Source organism: Sus scrofa, chromosome 8 (genome assembly GCF_054392235.1).
Source record: "Sus scrofa isolate SSC_HxYL_T2T_F1_AM1 chromosome 8, Sscrofa_HxYL_maternal_Yorkshire_Landrace_v2.0, whole genome shotgun sequence".
NCBI classification, from domain to species: Eukaryota; Metazoa; Chordata; class Mammalia; order Artiodactyla; family Suidae; genus Sus; species Sus scrofa.
The window spans coordinates 40625650-40643815 of record NC_139390.1 but is presented as its reverse complement, the minus strand read 5'-3'; the positions used below and the strand labels follow the sequence as shown (position 1 = coordinate 40643815).

At 45.1% G+C, this 18166-nt stretch overlaps 1 long non-coding RNA gene across 1 annotated transcript in view; it reads left to right on the top strand.

Moving 5' to 3' along the window:
- The window catches only part of LOC146400439 (uncharacterized), a 33619-nt gene extending 17493 nt beyond the window's left edge, over positions 1-16126 (top strand). Inside the window, exon 2 of the long non-coding RNA XR_014812458.1 lies at positions 12462-16126. This is a non-coding gene — a long non-coding RNA (uncharacterized LOC146400439). The remainder of the gene's footprint in view (positions 1-12461) is intronic.
- The last annotated feature ends 2040 nt before the right edge of the window (positions 16127-18166 follow it).

The following is an 18166-nucleotide window of genomic DNA, read 5'->3' as shown; positions in this document are numbered from 1 at the left end:
TGTGGAGATTCCTCAAAAAATTAAAAATAGAACTTCCATATGATTCAACAATTCCACTTTGGGATATTTATCCAAAGAAAAAGAGAACACTAACCTGAAGAGATATATGCATTCTATGTTTATTGTAGCATTATTCACAATAGCCAAGATATAGAAACAACATAAGTGTCCATTGATGAATGGATAAAGAAGTTGTAATATAATATACTGGATATTATATATATACATATATATAGGTGTGTATATATAATGGAATATTACTCAGCTATGAAAAAGAATGAAATCTTGCCCTTTGCAACAACATGGATGAACATCAAAGGCATTATGCTAAGTGAAATTAAAACACACATGAAAGATGCTCAGCATTGCAAATCATTAGAGAAATGCAAATCAAAACTACTATGAGGTACCACCTGACACCAGCCAGAATGGCCATGATCAAAAAGTCTTACCAACAATAAATGCTGGAGAGGGCGTGGAGAAAGAAGAACTCTCTTACACTGTTGGTGGGAATGTAAATTGGTACAAACATTATGGAAAATCATATGGATCTTCCTCAACAAGTGAAAAAATAGAACTACCATATGACTCAGCAATCCCACTCCTGGGCATCTATCTGGAGAAAACCATAATTCAGAAAGATAGCAAGCATCCCAATTTTCATTGCAGTGCTATTTACAGTAGGCAAGACATGGAAGCACCTAAATGTCCATTGACAGAGGAATGGATAAAGAAGATATGGTACATATATAAATGGAACATTACTCAGCCATAAAAAAGAAGGAAGTATTGCCATTTGCAGCAACATGGTTGGACCTAGAGATTATCATATTAAGTGAAGTTAGGCAGTGAAAAACAAACATCATATGATATCACTTACATGTGGAATCTAAAAAAAAAAAAAGAATACCAACAACCTTATTTGCAGAACAGAAACAGACACACAGGCTTTGAATACAAACTTATGGTTACCAAAGGGGACAGGTGGTAGGGAGAAGGATGGACCAGGACTTTGGTATTGGCCTATGCACATTGTGGTATATGGAATGACTGGCCAGTGGGGGACCTGCTGTGGAGCACAGGGAACTCTACCCAATATTCTGTGATAATCTATATGAGAAAAGAATTTGAAAAAGAATCGACATGGGTATATGTATAACTGAATCACTATGTTGTACAGCAGAAATGATCACAACACTGGAAATCAACTCTTCTTTAATACAACTTTAAAAAATTGAAAAGGCGGAGTTCCTGTTGTGGTACAGCAGAAATGAATCTGACTAGGAACCATGAGGTTGCAGGTTCGATACTGGCCTTGCTCAGTGGGTTAAGGATCCGGTGTTGCCGTGAGCTGTGGTGTAGGTTGCAGACGTGGCTCAGATCCCATGTTGCTGTGGCTGTGGCGTAGGCCGGTGGCTATAGCTCCGATTTGACCCCTAGCCTGGGAACCTCCATATGCCATGAGTGTGGCCCTAAAAAAAAAAAAAAAAAAAAAAAAAAAAAAAAATCCAGAAACAACGCATTATGCTACGTGAACTAAATCAGGGAAGGACAAAACCTGTATGATTTGTATGATTTCTCTTCTATGTGGAATCTACTATATATATAAAACCAAGCTCATAGATACAGAATAGATCGCCAGTTGCCATATACCATGGGTTGGGGGTGGGGGAAATGAAGGAAGGGAATGAAAAGGTAAAAAAAAAAAAAAAAAAAAAAAAAGATAGTTGTCTTAGTGCCCCGCTTTGCCTGTGTGCCACAGCCTAAACATCCTACCCACATGAGTATGTTTCACTCTTGAGCCAGATTTGTCAGGAGGCAATGGCTAAGTGGGAAGCGGAGAAGGAATAGAAAGGGGAAAAGGCGGCAAAATATCAGTGAGAAGGCAAATAAAGGAAAAAGCCCTAGAAAGCAAACCTTTCAGTGAAATACCTTGGAAACAACCAACTTCCATTTGAGCAATGCGAGTCTTGTAGCGCAGAAGCAGTGAGGTCAAGGACTTGGTAGAGACACCGTCAGGTCTGGCATGTGCTGGGTGCTGAGTACATCTGCAAATGTGGATTCCCCAGGGAGTTTGAAAGCAGAGCGATAAGGCAGCAAGTTTAATAAATAAGAGGAATCGATCCTGCAGTCCGAAAATACATACATGCATGGCTGAGTTAGAATTCTTAAAAAAAATATGGAGTTCCCGTTGTGGCTCAGTGGTTAGCGAACCCGACTAGCATCCATGAGGACGTAGGTTCGATCCCTGGCCTCGCTCAGTGGGTTTAGGATCCGGTGTTGCCCTGAGCTGTGGTGGAGGTGGAAAACACGGCTCGGATCCCATGTTCTGTGGCGTAGGCTGGAGGCTATGGCTCCCATTGGACCCCTAGCCTGGGAACCTCTGTATGCCTCTGGGGGTGGCCCTAAAAAGACAAAAAAGACCAAAAAGAAAAAAAAGAATTCTTAAAAAAATAAACATAAAAAGATATCTGACCTCATTATTAATCCTAGACATACAAAAGAAAACCATGATGAGTGGTTAGTTCTCACCCATCAGACTGGCAAAAAATTTTAAAGTTGGATAATAAAGCCATAAACCATTATCTAATACTGCTGACTATGCACACATTGCATATCCTGATCATTTAGCTCCTATAAGTCTATAATACCCTAGATAAATGACTGTGTTTAGCAGGCAGCTCTGATCATGTCAAGAACTTTAAAAGAGTAAATGAATAAATTGTGAGTATAAAAATATTGAGTACCCTATCAGTTCTCATAGTAATGTGGTTGCATCATAAAAGAAAAAAACAAAGACTAGACAGTAGGGGGCAAAGATGGAAGCAGGGACACTAGATAGAGGCTTTTGTAAAGGATGAGGACATGGCCTCTTGATAGCATTAGCCTCCAGGTACCCGTCTGGGGGCTGACAGCCTGGTCCACCCCTGAGCAGTCACAAACCTGGCTGAGACTTTTCTGGAACTCTCTCATAGCAGATTGTGGCCCCCTTTGGAAGCACAGTATAAGGAAGCTTGGATTGTGTAGGCAGGCACACCCCTCCCTGCCCCCTTGTTATGTGTTGTCTTCCCAGGAGGCATCGCAGGGAAGGGGGAGGGGGCTGCTCAGCTCTGCTCTGAGCCCTTGGTCAAATTGCAACGCATGGGCCTCCCCCAGCTTGATAGGAATCTCTCGTAGGTCTTTGCTCCCTTGCCTTCCAGATAAGTCAGCCAGACAGGCAGCTGCTTAAGAAACCATCCTATTTTTAAAGAGGAGAACATTCCATAATATCCTTTGATAACTCAGCTGCTTCTGGTAAACAGTGATGCTCCTGGCCATCCCCCAATGGGATGGGGCTGTGTCTTTTTCATCTAGTGCCTAATGGGATGCTGACTCAATTAGTATTTGCTAAACAGATGCATGCAAATGGTTATCAGAGGATTTGATTGAAGTTGAGTGAACCCCTGCAGAACCGACTGGCTCAGGGGTGTGAGAGCGGTAAACCTTAGTCAGATCCCAATACACACAACTTTTCTGCAACACCTGACCTTTATCTCTTTGACGGGTGCAGGAAGGGAAGGAGAGGAATGAGTGAAGCTCCAACAGAGAAATTCTCAATAAAAGAGACCCAAGAAAGCACCCTTTATTTTGCTTTCTCTCTATCAAATTACGTGTGGTTGTGTTTTTCCAGAAATCTGGGCTTAAGCTCCTGCTTTGTCATTGAAGGCATGTAATATGGAGCTGGTGTCTGATCTTTTTGAGCCTCGTTTTTCTCCCTGGGAGAGTGGGTAACTGCGCTTCTAGAGCATGTACTTGCTGTGTTCACAGGTATATTCCTTAAGCTCCATGATAATGGATGTACAGCAAATACTTCCGTTAGCTCTCCTTTGCAGAGGTGGCGCTGAGGCACAGAGAGGGTAAGTGACAGTCCCAGGCCACACAGCTAGTGAGCAGCAAAGTGGAGCATGAATCCCCTTAGTCTGTGCCTTATTAATTTCTCACAACCATTGCGGGGGTTAAGGGGGTCAATGAAAATGCAGTTCATGGAGTTCCTGTCATGGCTTAGCGGAAATGAATCTGATTAGCATCCATGAAGATGCATGTTCGATCCCTGGCTTCGCTCAGTGTGTTAAGGAGCTGGCGTTGCTGTGAGCTGTGGTGTAGGTTGCAGACGTGGCTCAGATCTGGCATTGCTGTGGCTGTGGCCGACAGCTGTAGCTCTGGTTTGACCCCTAGCCTGGTAACATCCATATGCCGTGGGTGTGGCCCTAAAAAGTAAAAAAAAAAAATATACAGTGCATGAAAACACATGTAACGGGACCCAGAATAGTACAGTGCAGGTTGGTAATGATTTTGAGGTCATGATTTTGAGGAGTATCTGACTCTTTCATGGAGGCCAAGAGAATAAGGATCCAGGACAGCCCCCTTCATCTGGTCGTGGGATTCGGGGAGAAGGGTCTGGTGCCATTTGGAGTTTTGAACTCCTAGAGGTAATGCCTCTGCTTCAGGTCTAGTTAAGGGCAGGACCTGTGTTCCCATGTTATTGGTAAAAAACTAAAAACCTGAGAGTTCCCATTGTGGCTCAGCAGGTTACGAACCCAACTGATATCCATGAGGATGCAGGTTCAATCCCTGGCCTCACTCAGCAGGTTAAGGATCCAGCGCTGCTGTGAGCTGTGGTTTAGATCACAGACAAGGCTCGGATCCCCCCTTTGCTGTGGCTGTGGCGTAGGCCAGCAGCTGTAGCTCCGATTGGACCCCTAGCCTGGGAACTTCCATATGCCGCGGGTATGGCCCTAAAAAGCAAAAACAAACAAACAAACAAACAAACCTGAAAACCAAAAGTACCTACAAGAGAGCAAAGCTCTGAAAACAGAATCATGGCCTGGGGGAAATGGCATGTCCTGTGTCATTCCACAAGGATGGGATAGCAGCAAAGGGAAGGAGGCAGTGGGGAGACACTTGTTTGGGGACAAGAGATGTTTCCAACTGGACTATGCAGGAAAGCCTTAGCTCTTCATTAAGTGGCTACTCTGGGCCAGGAACTGTGCAAACCAATTGCATGTGAATTGCCTTGTATAATAGCCACCATTGCTTTGGGCACAACATTCTATTTTCCTGGGTTTGTGCTCACAAGACTAGAAAGGGGCAAAGCCAGATCTAAACCTGATTCCAGATCTTTCCATTATACCATACTGCCTCCCAATGCCCCATCTTCATTTAATTTGCCTCAGCAATGAAGCAGCAAGGATGTCTGAAGTATTGGAACATATCTTCCAGAGTTTCCTGTTGGCCCAGCAGTAAGGGTCTGGCATTGTCACTTCTTTGGCATTGGTCATTGCTGTGCCTTGAGTGTGATCCTTGGCCCTAGAATCTCTGCATAGATGCACCTAAAAAATAAAATAAAATCCCATGTTCACATAAAATAAAAAAAACCTTGGTTTTAAATGAAGCTTTGCCTGGATTATATATAAGCCAGATTATATTTTAAAAATGTCTTCAAAGCCCTTTAAGGGGATTCAATGATAAAGCATTTGCTATATGAATAACCATTTTGTAAATAGAGCAAATAAGAATATCCTTCCCTTTTTCCAGAACTAATTTATGTGATGTTGCATTAACTCTTTCTCTCTCTTTCTCTCTTTTTTTTTTTTTGTCTTTTCTAGGGCTGCACCCGTGGCATATAGAGGTTCCCAGGCTAGGGGTCTAATCAGAGCTGTAGCCGCCGGCCTATGCCACAGCCACAGCCACTCAGCATCCAAGCTGTGTCTGCGACCTACACCACAGCTCACGGCAATGCTGGATCCCTAACCCACTGAGTGAGGCCAGGGATCGAACCAGCAACCTCATGGTTCCTGGTTGGATTTGTTAACCACTGAGCCATGACAGGAACTCCCATTAACTCTTTTATAAAGGGTTTCTTAAGATACTGTATACCAATGTCAAGACAAACAGAAACCAAAAGAGATCCAGAAACACAACATTCCCTGAGAAAGGACTGTAAGACTATGGTTTGGGGTGTCAAGATGGTGGATTCTTCTAGAATAGCCTTCTTCAGGCATCACCTAGGTTTGCTTCAATTGGAATGTGCCTTTCTTTTGACGTGTCTCTGAGCACCCATCTTGGTTTTCAGCCATCCCTTGGACATATCAATATTGATATTTTGCAGGAGTCCTCAGGTCAACACACTCAAGCCCAAACCCTGATCTTCTTCTTCTTTTTTTTTTTTTTAGGGCTGCACCTGTGGTGTATGGAGCTTCCCAGGCTAGGGGTCGAATCAAAGCTGCAGCTGCCGGCCACAGCCACAGCCACAGCCACAACCACATTCACAGATCCAGCCACACCAGATCTGAGCCGCCTCTATGACCTACACCATAGCTCACGGCAATGCCAGATCCTTAACCCACTGAGTGAAGGCAGGAAAGTTCCTGGGCTAGGAATTGAATTGGAGCTGCAGCTGCCAGTCTATGCCACAGACATAGCCATGCCAGATCTGAGCCACATTTGCGACTTATACCACAGAGAGGGGCAACGCTGGATCCTTAACCCATGAGCGAGGCCAGGGACTGAACCCGCATCCTCATGGATACTAGTCAGGTTTGTTCCCGCTGAGCCACAACAGGAACTCCCAAACCCTGATCTTCTTCCTCAAATCAGTTTCTTCACCCTCCCCTTGTGCGTCTATTAATGATACTTTTGCCCCAAACTCATTCTGTCCCTGCCTTTCCCTTTCAACACGTACTTGGCTGCAATGCCACTAACACCACCACTGTCCCCTTCTCTCCGTTTGCGCTGGCCGCCGCAGCATTTCATCCCATCTGTTTTTGCAATACTAGTGCAAAATACTGGTCTGCTCACTTTCTGCTACCCCTTTGAATCTGCTCCACTTCTCCATGTCAAACTAATTTTTCTAAAATTAGCTCCAGTCATGATCAAACCTCCAATGGTTTCCTATTATTGCCTTTTGGCATCGAGTGCACTGGCCTGATGCTGGATTTCTCCAGAGTGTGGCTTTAGCTAGCATTTTCCAGTCTCTCTCTTTTTTTCTTTTTAGGGCTGCACCCATGGTATGTGGAGGTTCCCAGGCTAGAGGTCCAATTGGAGCTACACCACAGCCATAGCAACACCAGACCCAAGCCTCATCTGCGACCTACCCCACAGCTCACAGCACTGCTGGATCCTTAACCCGCTGAGCGGGTCCAGGGATCGAACCCGCAACCTCATGGTTCCTAGTCGGATTCGTTAACCACTGAGCCATGATGGGAACTCCTCCAGCCTCTTTTATCTCCTCCTCCTCCAATTATAAGCAATGAGGCCATTGGCTGCTCAGGAAGGACCCCACTCTCTTCTGCATCCTTGCCTTAGCTCAGAGGATGCCTGGCATCCTCTTGTCTGAGCATCCACCATCCATCTGCCTTTGGAAACCTGCCTGCTCTTCAGGGCTCAGTGCAAAGGCTTTTTCTTTTATGATGTTTCCCTTTGGCCCTCTGCTCCAAATGAATACACCCTCTCCTTTTGCCATTTGTTTGTATTTTTCTTCCTGGTGAATTCAATTCTGCCTTGTATCATGGTTACTTACGGCCTTGTCTGCTTCTTCTTACTGGATGCTTAGTCTTTGAAAAGCTAGAAGAGTGTCCTTTTCACCTTTGTGTGTCCAACACACAACCTTACACATGTCAGGAGCTCAAAAATATGAACAAAATGTGGGGATCAATCTGGAATTAACAAATACTCCCCTGTCAAAAGAAGACAGTATATGTATGTGTATATACATACAGACATACCTATATATATAGTTAAAAATATATATATAGTTAAAAATAGCTTGATATGTTGGGAAAATGTGCTTTGTTTCTTTGTTTGTTGTTTGCTTTTTATGGCTGCACCTGCAGCCTATGGAAGCTCCCAGGTTAGTGGGTGAATCGAAGCTGCAGCAGCCGGCCTACACCACAGCCACAGCAACACGGGATCCAAGCCACACCTGCAACCTACCCTGCATCTCGAGGCAACGCCGGATCCTTAACCCGCTCAGTGAAGCCAGGGATGGAACCTGTGTCCTCATAGATACTAGTTGGGCTTGTAACCCGCTGAGCCACAACGGGAACTCCCCAGATGTGCATTTTTGAATGCTCAGGTTGTAATCCTTTATTGGGTAAAATGACACGTTCATGGAAACTCCTCTCCTAAATGTGCATCTAGCCCCACCCAATATGGTGACATCCCAGGCAGGAGACAGGATAACCTTGCCAGGACCTAATTTTTGAATGTGCAGGGCGCATGTGGATCTTATTTTGAAATGACTGAAAATTCTCTAAGTCTGGCCTGAGAGGAAAATCTGAGTCCCTTTCCCCATATGCTGATAATACAATCTGAGCACAAAGAGAAGCAACTGATAAACCTACAGACCTGGTCTCCATCTGCACGAGGAAGGGTGTGAACTCAATGAGCCTTTGTGCGTCGTTAGAGTTTGAAAAAGATGACACCTTCCTTTATTTTCTTTGAGAGGTTTAGTCCATCTTAATTTAAAAGGAAAAAAAAAAAAGAACCCCTAATTTCTCCATGGGTCAGGCTTTCACAGCGCGGGGAAAAGAGTGACTTTTACAAACGCACTGCTTATTTTGTGGTGACTGCAGAGCCTAATATCTAATCTACTTCCCCACTTCCTGTGTTATGAAATGCTGGGCATAGTTTTCTCTTGGCTCAGTTGCATTTCGATAAGAGCCAAGAGCTGGAATGAAAGACGCAGCGAACACTGCCCTCTTTCGTCCGCCCAGGGTTTGTGCCGCTTCTTCCGGATGAATGTGCGTAAGGCTCAGTCAACCTTGGTGTGTAATTCCGTTTTAATTGTTCCCTGTGTGACCCTGTTTTAGCAACCTGGGACATCTTTATTTTGGTGTCCCAAACAGTTTAGCTTACCCAGGGCCACCGCTTTGCACCCCAAACCATTTAATGATGGTTGTTCCGTGCTGCCCCTCAAATGCGGGTGTAAGGCAGAAAAGAGGATCTGTTGTTGGCAGTTTCTCTGCTCCGTTTGGATTACTAGGAAGCAAAAGATAAAACCCGGGCAGAAAGCAATGTGTCAGCAGGAACGGACCAAGGTTCCCTACCCACTGGGTAACCCTTTGCTTGGGAGAGATGGTTTCGTCTGAGTAGCTTGAGAACTTCTCAAATAATTCGGTTATGAAGCTCTTGTAACTGTCTTGGGAGATAGGAAGGAAGAGACTTTGTGGACGGAATAAATTGCCAGAGCACTTGAACTGACCAAAGCAGTGCTGGCAGGGAAGGGCCTTTCTGTTTTTGGAATGACTTATCATTTTTAAAAGGCCTATGTGGAAATTAAAAATTTATATGCCCTCTTTGAGTGGTTGACCTGAATCACGATTTGTAGTGACTTCTTTCTTGTGAGCCTATGTTTGGAGGGGCTTCGGGGTACACAGATCGGGGGGAGGGAAGAAGAGGTGCTGGGGGGCCCTGAGCTTATGAGGACAGGTTAGAGCCCTCTTGGCTCTGTGCCTGAATGCAAATTACTTCATTTGGGGAGTTCTGGTGTTTCAGTGAGTTAAGAACCTGACTGGTATCCATGAGGGTGTGGGTTCAATCCCTGGCCTCGCTCAGTGAGTTAAGGATCTGGTGTTGCCATGAGCTGTGGTGTAGGTCACAGATGAGGCTTGGATCTGGCATTGCTGTGGCTGTGGCTGTGGCTGTAGCAAAGGCCACAGCTGCAGCTCCAATTAGACCCCTAGCCTGGGAACTTCCATATGCCACACTTGCAGCCCTAAAAAGAAAAAAAAAATTCACTTCATTTGGTTTGAAAGCTTTAAACGTCATATTGTTGAGGCTTCTGTGCATCAATTAATCATCTTCTGTGTCCGTGCACCTGCTGTGTATGCAATCAGGCATCAAGGCGCCTAGGAAAGATGTGTTCTGATGGGAAAGGGGAGATTTCATTGGGGCTTCAAATTCTAGGAAATCAAGTTTGTGGTCTGCAAACTGAATCACTCTGTTCTTAAATTTTAGCCCTAGTTCCTGCAGCTTTGGGTCCTTCCTTTCCCAGGACAGTTCTGGGGACAGACCTTCAGCTCCATTCTGCTCTGAAGGGAACTTGTGCTGTGTCAGGTCATTTGGAAAACATGATGAGATCAAGTCATTATCAGCACGAATGGAGCAGTAGGGAATGGGTCTCAGGGAACCTTCCCTAATCCCATAACTCTTTGAAAAGCCCTGCAAAGATGCTCTTGCCAAGTCCTGTCTCATCAAGCCAGGGGTGTTATCCTTACAAAAGGAACATCAGGACTCTTCTAATCCATGGTATCCTCTCACCAACAGTAGATCTCTAAATTATCAGGGGTAAAGTATGTTCAAGACTCAGAAAATATCCATCAAAGCACAAAGTCAGGAAACAGATCTGTTTAGTTGTTTTTCTTTCTGCTAAAAGCCTTTGAGGAAGCATTTGCATTGGCCTATGCCCAGGTGTCTAGAATCAGCCAGATTACAAGCGGGGACTTTTCAGCTGGGTGGTGATCAGAATGCTTCCTCTACAAGAGGGCTTCCATCCAGATACACGGAGACGGAATCGGAAACTCAGGTCTTTACTGACTTAATTGCATAGAGCCCCACAGCAGCCTGGTAAGGAACTGTCAATGTGTTGCAATCTTTTGGAAATACTGACACCAAAAGATTTCATTATGAAAAATTATTATCCAATGAGGAAAGCAGAACAAATTACAGAAAATTCTAGAGTCCCCGTGCACATCATTGAAATGGGTGCTACCTAAGAGAAAAGTCACGTTGAGTTTATATGCTTTCTTTAGGAAATAGGAATCCTTAGTCCTTGAGTCCAATACAGCTATACTAGAGGGAAGGAGATCTCCATTTATCAACAAGAAAATGTACATTTGTGTCAAAAGCTAAGGGGATTAAAAAAAATAATATCCTTGTAAGTTTCTTTATTGGGACCATGAATGAAATACTGAATATTAATTGTTTGCATTTACATGACATTTTACTCATCAGAGAACTTTCTGACCATTTGGCAACAGAGGTGAGCTGTGGGGGGAAGATTAGGAGAAAAGCCAGGTGACAGTGTAAGTTCACGAAGGAAACCGGAAACGGAAACTAAAGAGTGTTATTTCCGCTCATTTGGGTAACGGACTGGTGTTGGACAAACTGTCCCAGGAGATAATCAAGAGAAGAGCAGGCGTCGTGATGAAAGACTTCCTTCTCCTCTTTTCCTCCCAACGCTTCTTCTCTGACCACAGTTTGAACACATTTCAATCACCAGCGGCCCCAGCAGGGCGAGGATGCCACAGGGCTGCCTCTCTGCCTGGTAGCGTTCAAGGGTTGTATCCAGGGCTCTTCCCGGAAGTGCGGGTGGAGTCCGGTGAGTTACCGTATTTCCCCTGCAACTGCCGCCATTTCACCAAAACCATAGGGCTGGGCTGCCAGGGACTGCTCTGTGCTGGCACTGGATGTACACATTGTCTAAAAGAATAAAGGGCAAGCAGGCATCTATAAAGTGTAACGACTGTTCAGTTAGCTTTTCCACAGGAATGTGGAATGGGCTGATATAGATCTAGTCCAGGAATCCCTCTTAGCCCTGAGGTCCCCGTGTTCTAGGACATTTTCTGCAGACTGGCTTAAGCCATGGTAGCGTTAAATAAATAAAGCATGACGCTGCTACCTTCTGGGGAACACAGCAGATTCTTCTGGTTAGTGGGGGGAACGCAGTGAGCTATGCACAGAGCCTTTCTGAACCAGGAGCAGCCAGCTTCCCATCTGACAAAACAGATTTGCCAGCTTGACTTTGAACTTAAGTCAACAAAGACAGAAAAAGTGTGGGAAATGCAGTCATTTCAAGGGAGGACTCCGTGACTATTTTGTGAACTAAGGCGGCAAGGTCTCTACAAGGATGTTAGGAATTTATTTTTCAGAACCTTCCAGAAGACGATGCATATGAAAATATCATGTAAACTGTAGAGTTCTTCCTGAAAGGACGTTTTTAGACTCAGCAGCGTGAAAGTACTGAAAATATCAGGGAAGCCTGAATGGAAGCATGAAAGAGACCTTGACAGGTCCTTTCTAGGTGCACAGGAAAGTGTGTTCATTTTTAGAGGTGTTATAAAGAGAGTGAAGATGCTGCGATAATTTAGAATATGGTTTCTACCCTGGCAGAGGCTGATGCGAAATTACAGAAGATAAAGAAGGAGTTTTTTTTTTTTTTTTGTTTGTTTGTTTTTTTTTTAGGGCCGCACCTGTGGCATATGGAGGGTCCCAGGCTAGGGATTGAATTGAAGCTGCAGCTGCCAGCCAGCGCCACAGCCACAGCAATCGTGACTGTGACCTACACGGCACTTGTAGATCCTTAACCCACTAAACAGCGCCAGGGATCGAACTCACATCCTCATGGATACCAGTCGGGTTTGTTATTGCTGAGCCACAACGGGAACTCCCCATTCACGTCTATAAATCCTTTCTTCCCTTAGTCAGAGGAACAGCCCTTTGAAATGGGGGACACAACGTCCAACTCAGCCAAGAGGAAACTGGCAACTCCTCCTGGCTATTGCTGTCCAGACTCACCCGATGTTCTCTGATTTGTTCACTCGGGTTCAAGAAGCTGGCCAAGGGAGGTGTCCCATCCCCGTCTGGGGGTGTCGGGAAACGTGGCTGTGGGATCCATGGCCGTCTCTTCCACTCATCAGCCATTCAGTATGGCAGCAGCTGCTGACATCTAAAGCTGAAAAGAAGGAGGTTATGGCACAATAAAATGGACGAGCCCATAAACCTCCCCTTGGTGATTGGTCATGCTCTTCTGCATCCTGCCTGTCCTTCACCCATTTTTATCACTGGGCTCACGGCAGGCCGCCACTCAGAGCTTGTCCACAACAAAGGTGCATTCGTTCCAGACAGAAGCATGGCGCCTGGAGCAGCCCCTACCTTCCCTAAAGCAAGAAGACAAAGGGGAAAGGCAACAATACCAGCAGTAATGACGACAAAACAATTTAAAAGTGGACACTCAAACAACAACCCCTTTGGCTGGGGAGGACTGGTCTGGGCTGAGTTGGAAGTTCCCAGGAAGGAGTATTTGCATCAGCATCACCCATCACTGTGGCTGCAAGAACAATGCTGAAGGTTCTGGGGGTCGGGTGTCCTTGTCATGTTCATTTATCTATGGAGACTCAAGCCCCTGCAGAAGGAGTGCAGGAGATGGATGGAGAGACTCGGCAGACACATAGGCCAGGTCCAGCTATCTGTGGAGTGGCTCACATGCCTGGCTCAGGGAGAGGCTGCCTGGGTCTGAGACTGTACTGCCAGGAGAGGAGATGGCATATCAGCTATTGCAGTCATATCAGCTATTGTGGTACATTCTGGTTCACAGAGAACTTCCACCTGGTGGAACTTCCACCTCTTGGGATGGGTGTTTTCCTTCTCAGCTGCAAATGTGACTTTCAATCATACAGCCCTGACTCTTGTGCCCACCTTGCCACTTTATAGACAGGTGTCACCTGAGCAAAGCACTGGTGAGAAAACTGAGCCTCAAGAGAGTTAAGGGACTTGCTTCATCCTGGCAGAAGACAGAGCAAATGCAAAGGTCCTGAGGTAGGATCAGGCATGACCTCTTGGTCCCTCTTCTAAGAATGAATCCGTATTGGTGCCTGATCAGATCTTATGACTGCTTCCTTCTCATCGTTTTTGTCTCCTTAGTAAGCAGTTCTCTGCTACATCTCTGTCCCATTCTCTTGAGGAGTTTTTCCAGAACACGTAGCTCCTCAGAAATGATCTGGTCTATGGGCTTCAGTGGTATTGCCTGGCTAGCTGGGAAGCAAACTGCATGTGAGCAAGGACCTTGGTTTTACTCCACCCACCATGGTATTTAGTCTTAGTCCCTGTGACAATGCATGATACACATCTAAGCAGATGCACATCCCAGATCCCTTCTCTGAAACCAGTGGGGTCCAAGTGTTTTGAGAATTCAGGTTTTGCATCTTAGAAAGGTCCAGGGGTCCGTCCCACTAGGTTTTGTAACAGCCCCAAGGATCTGGGGCAGCATTGTGTCATCAGACACATTTACTGACCTGCAGGGAAAGGCATGGAATATATGACTATTACATAAGTTAAGGGAGATTAACAAAGACTTTAAAGAGCCTCATGTCTGTCTGTTCAGGTCCAGGGCCCCTGTCAAAGGAGCTTGCTGTCAGCTGATAGAAAATCTTATGGTTTTCAGAGTTTTTTTGAGTTTGGAATTGCAAATAGTGGGCTGTTGATCTGCATTCAATGAATGCAGGTATCAAATGCTTAAATGAAAAGTAATGGTGCATGGCTCCCATGTGCCCAGGCATTGGGGCAGAGCTGGCTCTGCAGCGATGAAGTAAAATAGCTACGATCCCTTCCAGCTCAGACCTGCAGAGAAAACAGGTGGTGGAACGATGCGTCTCCACACTTCAAATGAGATGCCGTTTTGAAGGAGAGCAAACCTGTAGGTTTCACAGGCATCAAAGAAAGAAGTTGATTAACCATCCCCTTCCTCCCACACATTGATCTTATCTTGGGTCCAGGCAAAGGCCACGGACTTTTGGAGTCTGATCTGAAAGTATAGTCCTTAGTATAACAGTGGAAATAGAGGTGGGAGAGAGGGAGTTTTCACCCCAGATTCCAGTGTTCCTCTGTCCCTTTCCTCCCTGTTCTCTCCCCAGCAGGTCAGGGTGTCAATCCATCCAAGGTCTGGAGCTCCTTTGGGGATTACTAATGTTAGGTAGAAGTCCTAATATGTAGGATGCTCTGTTGTCACCTTCAGGGAAAGGCTTTTGGGATGTCTCAGAGGTAGGCTGCTGGGTCTCTGATTCAACAGTGCCAAGGGTGTCCACCCCATAAGGCCACAGACTGTTGGCCTTACTTTCTTTAATGGTCCTCAGAGAAGCTCTCCCAACCAGCCAATCAACTAGCCAATCAGCCAACCAGCCAACCACCAACCAACCAACCAATCAACCAACCAACCAATCAATGAGTATTCATTGAACCCTTGCTCTGGGCCTGTCCTGAATATAAGGGCAATCTGGCTAAAATTAGAGCATGTAGATTACAGGGGAAAAAATACCATTGCATTACTGCCCCTCCTACAAGAGAAAACTTTTGCTGAGTGACTTTGTATTACGGACATTTGGGAGACTGGAAGGTGTGGCAATTAGGGGGCTTCCCAGACCTGGATTCAATCACTAGCTTTGCCTCCTACTAGCAAGTTTTTAAACTGGAAGTTATTAAGCCTCATTTTTTTTCATCTGTAAAATGGGGATTACAACCCAACTTCATGGGACTGTTGTGAAAATTAGATGAGCTGGATCATGAATAGGAAAGTGGCTAGCATAGCATTGGCACATAACCCTGCACAGTCATCTATTCATTGAATGCCCACTCTGTGCCAGGCTCTGTGTTGGGTGCTGAGGATACAGAAATGAGTAAGACAAACCCCCCATCTTCCAGAACCTACACTAATTCAGTTTCTTAAGTATTTAAAACGGAGTTGGATTTCAGATAGGCTGATGTTTTCTTTAAGAAAATGAATATTGTCATGATTATGATAAGCGAAATCCATGCTCATTAAAGAAAAATTAGAAGGAAAACAGAAGTAGAAAACCACTATAGTTGTTCATTCATATTCAATTCACTCAATAAAGAGTTCAATGTTGAGCATCTACTATGTGCCAACAGTGTTTCAGGCATCGGGGACCCTGCAGGGAAAAGCCAAACAAGAGTGACAGTACACAAATAAATACGATAATTCCCCACAGTGAGGAGTGCCATAAAGAAAGAGGGTGATACCTTCAAGAGGAAAGTGTGGAGTTGGGTGTCAGATAAAGAGACTCTGGGGGGTTCCCCTTATGGCTCAGCGAGTTAAGAACTCAACTAGTATCCATGAGGACGCAGGTTGGATCCCTGGCCCCACTCAGTGGGTTAAGGATCCGGTGTTGCCGTGAGCGGTGGTGTAGGTTTCAGACGTGGCTCACATCTGCTGTGGCTGTGGCTGTGTCCGGTGGCTGCAGCTCCAATTTGACCCCTAGCCTGGGAACCTCCATAGGCCATGGGGGCAGCCCTAAAAAGATAGGAAAGAAAGAAAGAAAGAAAGAAAGAAAGAAAGAAAGGAAGAAGGAAGGAAGGAAGAGAATCTGGGATGGTGACAATTTGCTGAGACTAGAATGACAAGGACTCGGCCTTGTGAAGATGTGGGAAAAGTGTTGTTAACCAACGTGAGTTTTTCCAGTGGTTTTTCTCTCCAAACCTCCAGCTGTTTCTCATCTGGTCCCAGAGGAAAATGACGTAGGGAGAACTGGGTTGCCAAAGATTTATAATTTAACCTTTCTGGTTCTAGAGCCGATTCTTCCACCAGCAAAGAAAATGCTCTTAACTCTTTAGTGCCTTGAGCTCTTTCAAATTTGAAGGATCCTCTGCGAGAGGATTGGAGGGTTTGGACTCCCGACTGCAATGGAGACAGTGATTGATGTTAATAGGAACTGACACACAAGCCTCAGGAAATGATCCTTCTTGAGACTTGGCATCTGCCAGGCTCTTTTCCAAAGTTTTATGTTCTCGGCTGGTCTCTGGAGAGATGGGGGCCATAGCCAGCGGAATGTGGCCACCCGTTTAAAATAGATAAAGTCGAAGGGTGTCCTCCAATGTATTGAGATTTATGAAAAGTGTGTAGCCCTGTGTGTTTCCACTGAAACGAGAGGTTGTGAGCTCCAGGGAGAATTTGCACAGACAGATGGTCATTCTTTGTCTTGGCTGTCCAGCACTGTTCTGATTTCATAAAAGTTAATTCTTTTCAATAAAAGTCATTTATTTATGAAAAGCACAACTAAGTGTGATTTAACTCATATGCTTTTTTGCAAGAGCTTTCAAAAATCCTTTGTCATAAGAAGTGTTTCTAGGAGTTCCCAACATGGCTCAGTGGAAATGAATCCGACTAGTATCCATGAGGATGTGGGTTCGATCCTTGGCCTTGTTCAGTGGGTTAAGGATCTGGCGTTGTCGTGATCTGTGGTGTATGTCAAAGACGAGGCTTGGATCCTCTGTTGCTGTGACTGTGGAGCAGGCTGGTGGCTACAGCTCTGATTAAATCCCTAGCCTCGTAATTTCCAGAGGCCACAGGTATGGCCCTAAAAAGAAAAAAAAAAAAGTGTTTCCATGTAAGATTCTAAACTGATGGTTGCTGTAGTCAAGCATTTTACTATGGTTTCATCTTTGGAAATACAACACTGAAGGCAGTTATTTGATTCTGGTGAATAGAAATGGTTATAAAAAATCGCTTAGGGTTCCCATTGTGGCTCAGTGGTAACTAATCTGACCAGTATCCATGAGGAGGCGGGTTCAATCCCTGGCCTCCTTCAGTGGGCTAAGGATCTGGCGTTGCCGTGAGCTATGGTATAGGTTGTAGCTCTGGTGTAGGCTGGCAGCTGCAGCTCTGATTTGACCCCTAGCCTGGGAACATGCATATGCTGTGGGTGCAGCCCTGAAAAAAAAAGACAAAAAAAAAAAAATCACGTAGGAAAATGTACCCCTTTGCCTTAATGGAGGAGTGTAGTTCTGCCTTCAAGTAAGGAAACTTAGAAATGAAAACACTCTCCCCACCCCCACCATTGTGGCAAAAGCAACATTAAACAACTCCAGTCACAGATAGCTGACAACCCCATCATGTAATCAAAGCAACGCTTCATGTGTCCATGATATCTCCTATCATGTACATTTTTATGCAATGTAATATATGCATCTTTTTGGGGGGTGGGGTCTTTTTAGGGCCACACCCACGGCATATGGAATTTCCCAGGAGCTGTAGCTGCCAGTCTACAGCACAGCTCACGGCAGCACTGGATCTTGAGCCCACTGCGTGGGGCCAGGGATCAAACCCACATCCTCACAGATACAGGTTGGGTTGGTTGCCGCTAAGCCACAGCAGGAACTCCAATATGTGCATCTTTGTAATGATATTGTAGACAGAATTTTAAAATAACAAAACCCCTCATTTACTGCTAGTCCTAAGCCCAGGCTCTGTCCTAAGGCCTTTACATGCATTAATTCATTTAGTTCTCACAATAACCCCTGAGACAGGTACTATTACTGTATCCCTTGACGTGTGAGGAAATTAAGGACATATTTTCTATTACCTAGTCTACAATCTGGCTTCAGAGTGTAACATTTT